The 6725-nt window shown below is 44.0% G+C and overlaps 1 long non-coding RNA gene across 1 annotated transcript; it reads right to left on the bottom strand.

Moving 5' to 3' along the window:
* Window positions 1-2147: 2147 nt before the first annotated feature.
* LOC120604829 (uncharacterized) lies at window positions 2148-2872 on the bottom strand. The gene is made up of 2 exons (XR_005653427.1): window positions 2681-2872; window positions 2148-2324 (listed from the first exon to the last, which is right to left on the bottom strand). It is a non-coding gene; the product is annotated as an uncharacterized LOC120604829 (long non-coding RNA).
* Window positions 2873-6725: the final 3853 nt, after the last annotated feature.

The raw sequence follows: 6725 nt of genomic DNA, 5'->3' as shown, positions 1-6725 counted from the left end.
TGTGTACCTGTCTATTGATGCACACAAGCTTGTCAGCTCATCAGTGAGAGTATCTTAATCCGTTTGGACTGCTGTTACAAAATACCGTAGACTGGGTAATTTATACCAACAGAGATTAGTTCTCACAGTTCTAGAAGCTGGCAAATCCAAGATCGAGGTTTTAATAGATTCAGTGTCTGGCGAGGGCCTGCTTCCTGGTTTACAGACAGCTGTCTTGTTGTTGCATCCTCATGTGGCAGAAGAAGCGAGGGAGCTATCTGAGGTTTCTCTTATAAAGGCACTAATCCCACTCATCAGGCTCCACCCTCGTGACCTAATCGCTTCCTGAAGACCCCATTTTCAAATATCAACACATTGGAGATTAGGTTGGAACATAGGAATTTGGGAGGGACACAACTTTCCATCTGGCAGAGAGGAACTCTCTCTATGCTCCAACATCAAGCATATTTAACTCAATGCTTTTATCCAAGGCTAAGTGAGTAAGTAAAAGATTTAGCAAATGTCCGTACATCAGAGAAGTTACTAGGACTAGTACAGTAAATAATGATAGAGAGCCTAAATAATACATGTGCTAGTTCAGGTCCCCAAGAAGCAGACACCAAGTCAGGGACTTAGACACATCACAGATTATTGTTGTTATTGGAGGAAGTGTCTGTGGGAGAAAACGGGTACGGGGTTGAGCAGAGAGGCAGGGAGACTCAATATGAGTGTGACCCCTATAATGGGGCAGAAGAGTCTCAGGCAGCAGCACATGTCCTGGAAAAAAGAAGCTGGGCTAAACTCCTGGGGAGTCCTTGAGCTAAAGGCGCTGTCAGAGGAGTCCCAGGTCTCAAGACTGAGCTGCGTGGGCATCTCTGCCATGCTCCATCAATGGCTTGGAGCAGCCTGTGTGAAGTGTGGCCTGGGGCAAGCATGCTAAGAATACGGATTTAAAGCATGAAAGCATGACATACAACGTATTGTATGTATGTATGTATGCATGTATGTATATATACATATATATATTATTTTCAATAAATTATAACATTTTGACAACTTAAAAAACCTTTTCTGGCTGAAGTCTGCTCCTTCAGGGGCTAGCCAATTCTAAGAGACATCAAAAGATTCAACCAGGAGCATGCTTTAGATATGCAAAATAACCATTTCAGACCCATACTTCCTTTATCTGGCCCCGGCACCTTATAAAGCAGTATTTCTCTGCCTTAATATTTCCAGGACCAGGTACGAGGGAACTAGAGACCACTAAAATTATTCAAACTAGCCAATCTAAACTCTTTTCTCCGCCTCCCTTGCTTTTCACTGAGACACCCCCAGTAAAGGCTGCGGCTTAGACTTCCCCCTCTCCAGCCTGTCTTCTGTCATTTAACAGAACCTGGTTCTTCCTCTGTGACCTTGCATGGCATGCAGTGACCTCCTCTCGAGGACTTGTGAATATAATAAACTTCGGTTACTTACGTCTCTCTTGTGTCCCCTCTTGTGGCCTCACCTGACTAACCAGCACATGAAAGAACACAGAACAGTTCATCAATCTGCAGCCAGAGGTCTGAGTGGTACCATTCCATGGCAGCCACAATATAGAGTAAATAACAATAACAATAATAATTAGCATGTATCGGCATCGTGTTACATGTTTTCTATGCTTGATGTCATTGCAACGATACTATGAGGTAACCTCAGTTACCACATGAGAAATCAGAGGCATTAGAGTTTATATCTTCCCTCCAGCACTCTCTCCACTGAGCTGGCCAGAACCCAATTGGCATCCACAAGTTGCTCAACTCTCTGATGCCAGGAAAAAATAGGGGACCTAAAATACCTGGCTGCCAGACTCGGTGTGCCCCGACGGCAGCCCAGCAGCTCCACCGGCTCTTGCCTCACAGAGCAAGCCCTCCAGTGGCTCAGCCTAAGCCTGAGGTTTAAGCGTCTACCCTTTTTTTGTCTGATGCACATTTGTGCTTCCTTGGGAATGTGCCTTTTGAGGTCCACGGATAGGAAGAGTGTGCACTGCTGCCTGTGCTAACAGGATTTAGCTTTATGTGACAGGAAGACTAATATCAGCCCTGAGCCATGTGCTGCTGGCGACTGAGTGTGGATGCTCTTTGTTAAGCTCCCGGGGTCTGGAAGGAAGCAGCTATACTCTTGTTTAATTCCATATGAGCAGCTTTTTTATTTTTACAAATAGTCCTCTTGCTGTTAGGGAGTGAGTGAGCGACATAAATCATCATCATGTCTTTGGCAGCCAGGATTTCTTGGGCATGGTCCTCATTAAAGTCTTTAGTTGCAGGGTTCCTGGAGACCTTCCTTTGATACCTAAAAACATCAAACTGAAAAAGCTGTGGTGAGGAGGAGGAGGAGGAGGAGGAGGAAATGGGGGTGGGGGAAGGAAGGGGCGGAAGCTCAAGAGGACCCCAGAATTGCTGTTGGGAAACAGCAAGGCAAACTAGAATGATTATTATTCACAGCTACAAAAAAGAAAAAATAAAAAGCAGGAGCTCGAGCAGCAGAAGCAATAAAACTTCCCTGCTGAACAGAATCCAATCTGCCCACACAAAGAAGACAGAAAGACTTGCAGGCGGGAAGAGTGGCTTCTTGGAGGTGATTCACAAAAAAAGGAAAAGTTCTCTGAGTCCTTTCCTCCCCAGACCTCAGCCCAGCAGGCTGGGGCAATCAATGAACTAACCTTTTCCTAAGGCTCTGTCTCCCTGCTGGGCGGGAATCCAATCCCCGGGCAAAGGTCACTGGGAATACCATCACGCTTTTGGCAGTGGCTGTTCATTCACAAAATGAGCTCCTTTGTGATAAAAGCCGGGAGTGCAGACGCGAGGTTTGTGTGCATTCCAAGCTGGTGGAGGAGAGCTGCCAACACGCTCGGTCAGTGGGAACCAGCAGCACATGCATCTCAATTTACACGATTGATGTGGTCCTGCAGAACCATGTACATCGAATTCCTATAAATCAAGTCGCATTTTAAATGCACTAGGGGAGCTGGCCATTTAAAGGAACCCTGCAGTGAATCCTTTGGAAAAGTGAAAAATCACTGCTGAAGTGATTGCTTTTGCCGTGAAGTAACAAATATTTATTGAGTGCTTATCAAGGGCCAGGCAAAGTGCTAGGTGCCCTGAGCTTTTCTGAAAAAAAAAAAAAAAAGGGGGGGGGGGTGGGGGGCGGGGAGGTGTCCCTGAGCTTGAGAAAAACTGTTTGAGAGGGTGGTGTTTGTCTTTGGTGAACCCAGGATGAGTTGAGCACAGAAGTAGGAAGAGACACTGCAGCTGGAGCCATATCCTGTCATTGCCACAGGACATCCACCAGTTGGTCTCCCTCTGAGTAACCAGGCAATATTTTTCATTCACGAAGACAAGTGTCTTTCTAAGGTCTGAAGCAGGAGGCTATGGCCAAGGGCTCAGGGAGAAGACCCGGGCCTCCTATCAGAGAATACAACCTGAGTCAGGTTTCCAAATCGACACCTACTCACAGGGACAATAATCTCTTTCTTTGGTTCATTCCAGGAAACTCAATGTCAAGCATATTCATTCTAGGCCCCTTTTTTTTATATAGTTTTCTCTCACATAGATTTGTATATGACTTGAGTCAAATTATATCTCCAAAACATATATGTAAATTCTAGTCTCTAACATTTGGGAAGTTTATTGTACTTCAAAACAGATCCTAAAATAATCGAAGCTGTGAAAAAAAAATTTTTTGTTTTTAATCACATGGATGCAGATTTTATCCGGAGGTTAAGAGCACAGACTCGGGTGTTAGACAGCCTGTATTGGAATCTCACTTCTACCATGTTGTTATATGACCTCGGGTGAGCTACTTATCAGCTTTATGTTTTGGGTTGCTTATCTGAAAAATGAGGATAGGTACTATAATCTACCTAGGATATCTATAAGGATTAGGCAAAAAATGATTTAATATTTAAAGGCTTAGAAGAATATCTAGTATACAATACATGCTCAATAAAGCTAGTTATTATGATGTTGGAGTTCATTTAAAAACAAAACCCTAAACATATATTGCATAGTTTAAAAGGTTCAACTGCCTGGTAGTAAATTGGATAAAGCATCATAAAGAAGGGACAATATGTACACTAAGGTCTTACCACTGTTGGAAGCATATTATGTGCCTCCAAAGGGAAAGCAACTCTAAGCAAGTCAGGTATCACCTTTGCAGACACCATTCAGAGACATGTCCTTGTCATTTAGAATCGAAAAGGGATCTTGTCAAGGGGTCATTGGGTCCAACATCTTAATTTATAATAAGGAAAACAAAAAACTTGAACGAAATGAAATTTAGCCCGAATATAAATCTTTTTGGTTAAAAAAAAAAATTTTTCTGAACTTCTGAGCCAGGATGCATGCTTCCCAGTCAGAAAGGGATGTTCTCCACAGCTACAATGAGATGTGATATACTTCATCGGACAGAGAGTATATCACCTTTCATTTGGTGAGTAGCATAGGGGAAGGGGGAGGGGAATAATAATATGCTTTGTCCAAATAGAAAGAAAAGCATATAGATAACAGGTTTAGCAACAGAATTCTTGTTTTTCGGGGTAAAAGTTTGTTCCATGTTCTAAGACCTTTGACGGTAACCATGTCCTCATCTGACAAAAACTGTAAAGAGTGCAATGAGAAGTGTGGGTGTCACTGACACAGCGTTGGCATTTCCCACGCCTGGGGGAAACTTGTCGCTGGACAAGTGTAGATAACACTCATGGCACCATCACACGCCATTGGTAATCAGAGTATGGATAAGAAATCCTCTGTGGGATGTGTCCACGACAGCGTACCAGTTCTGCTCACGTGAACCGGAACAGAGGTGGGATTGTTACTACTCAGCTTGAGCCCTTTACCATGAGCAGGGAAGATTTAGTGGCAATAAATCCACATTGGCTGAGCAACTGAGGAGTTACCATTAGCAAAAAGAATTCTTTTTGCCTGTAGCAGCTTTGTAGGCTGCACATGCTCCCTAGATGCTGTCTCTTTATTAAAACAGAATGCACTGAGATAATGTCTCGGAAACCTCTCAGGCAAAGCACAGGGAATTTCTGGAGACCTTTCTTTACGTCTGGGTAGAATCTATGCTGCCTTAAAGAATCTCCCTTCTTTTCAGGTCTTCTAAAACATGTCTTCCCCAGCTCTGAAGCAGAGACTTAAACTCATCCATAACCAATGACAAGGTCATCTCTGTCCTGGGGCTCTCCCAGTGTTTCTTCCAGAGCGTGCCCTCATCCTAATGTCTTCCCCATTCATTGGCCTGGGAGACCCCCTGGGAAAGTGCCCCAGCTACATTAACCATGTATAAAAGTCAAAGTATTCAAGGTAATGCTGACTTGAACGATGAACAAAAAAATCATCTCATGTTGAAATAAGGCTTGGAAAACCTGGTCCCAGAGTGAAATAAAATCAGAGTATAGGTGACAGCATGAAGAAATGGATGAACAAAAAGATGGTGCGATTCAAAAAATATAAGTGGTAAAACTTCAAAGATAGCCAGAAATGCAACAGAAGGCAGGCCAAAAAGAAGTGAGCCTCCCATTGTGGGGGTGCTAGGGGGTAACCAGCATAACAGTTGAGACAGAAATGGTAAATTGTGTTGCTCTCCCCACCTCTGTAAAATGATGCACGGAGGAAAGCTTGAAAAGGGGGAACAGGTAGAGGGGTGCTTGGGTATATCAGAAAGACGCACTGTGTCAAGGAGAGAGTTTGGCAATGAAATGAGGCTATGAAATATTTGGGGTTGATGTTCAAGGAATGAAAATCCTAGGCTGAGCTGCAGCAGGTTGTAAACCCTGACTTCGGTGCTAGTGGGAAGCAGGAGGGCAAAACTTGCCAAGGTGCCCAGAGGAATACTGACCTCCTGTAGAAGCGTAGACATCCACAGATTGAATTCAAGGCTCTAAAGTCACAGAAAACCTGACCTAGACCCATACTGGAAGGCACATGGCAGTTCTTTGGGTTCTTGCCTCTGTCTTCACCCTGCCCTCAGGAAAGGCAATGAGCCCACTGGCCAGGTGATGGGGGATGCAGGGCCTCCTTGGAGAAGGCAGTGATCCAGCTGGGAAAAACAAATGATGAGGCTCTCAAATCCTCAGAAGGAACTTTAATCCAAGCGAGATGGGCTCGATGCAAGGAAGAAATAGAAATGAGGTCTTCTATAGAAAAATCACTAAATTGCAAGTTTTTGAAAAATAAGGGTGGTGTCTTTTTTGTTTTTGTATGCCCCTGCCACATCCGGCTGACAGTTCATGCTTTGTGAGGAGCTGTTGAATCGAATGCAGTAATGGGACACTGTGCATGGGTCTTAGTGGTCACCCATCTGAGGATGAAATCCATCTTTGCACTTACTAGCTAGTGTCCTTAGGCAAGCTTGTTCATACCTCTGAGCCTCAACTTCCTCATCTTCAAAGTAACAATGACAATGTCCACTGCACAGAGCTGTGCTGAGGATGATATATAAAGAATTTATAATGCTGGCACACAGAAAACCTAACAAAAGGTAGCCATCATCATCTTTGTTTTCATCATTGTCATCCTCTCCCAGTTCTTGCTTGAGTCTGTCTTGGATATATTTCTGGGCAATGACTGATATTTCTATCCACCAAGGCAGGCAGGTAGTGTCTTCCACTGCTCCCCTATGTAATATCTGTAAAATCACTAAGTACCCTTCCATCTCCCCGCTGAGTTCCAGGAGGAAATTCCTGTCCTCCCAGATTGCTAATG

The sequence above is a fragment of the Pteropus medius genome, unplaced genomic scaffold (assembly GCF_902729225.1).
Source record: "Pteropus medius unplaced genomic scaffold, Ma_sr-lr_union100, whole genome shotgun sequence".
Taxonomy (NCBI): Eukaryota; Metazoa; Chordata; class Mammalia; order Chiroptera; family Pteropodidae; genus Pteropus; species Pteropus medius.
Note: the sequence above shows the minus strand (reverse complement) of the source record. Positions and strands in the feature narration are given on the sequence as shown.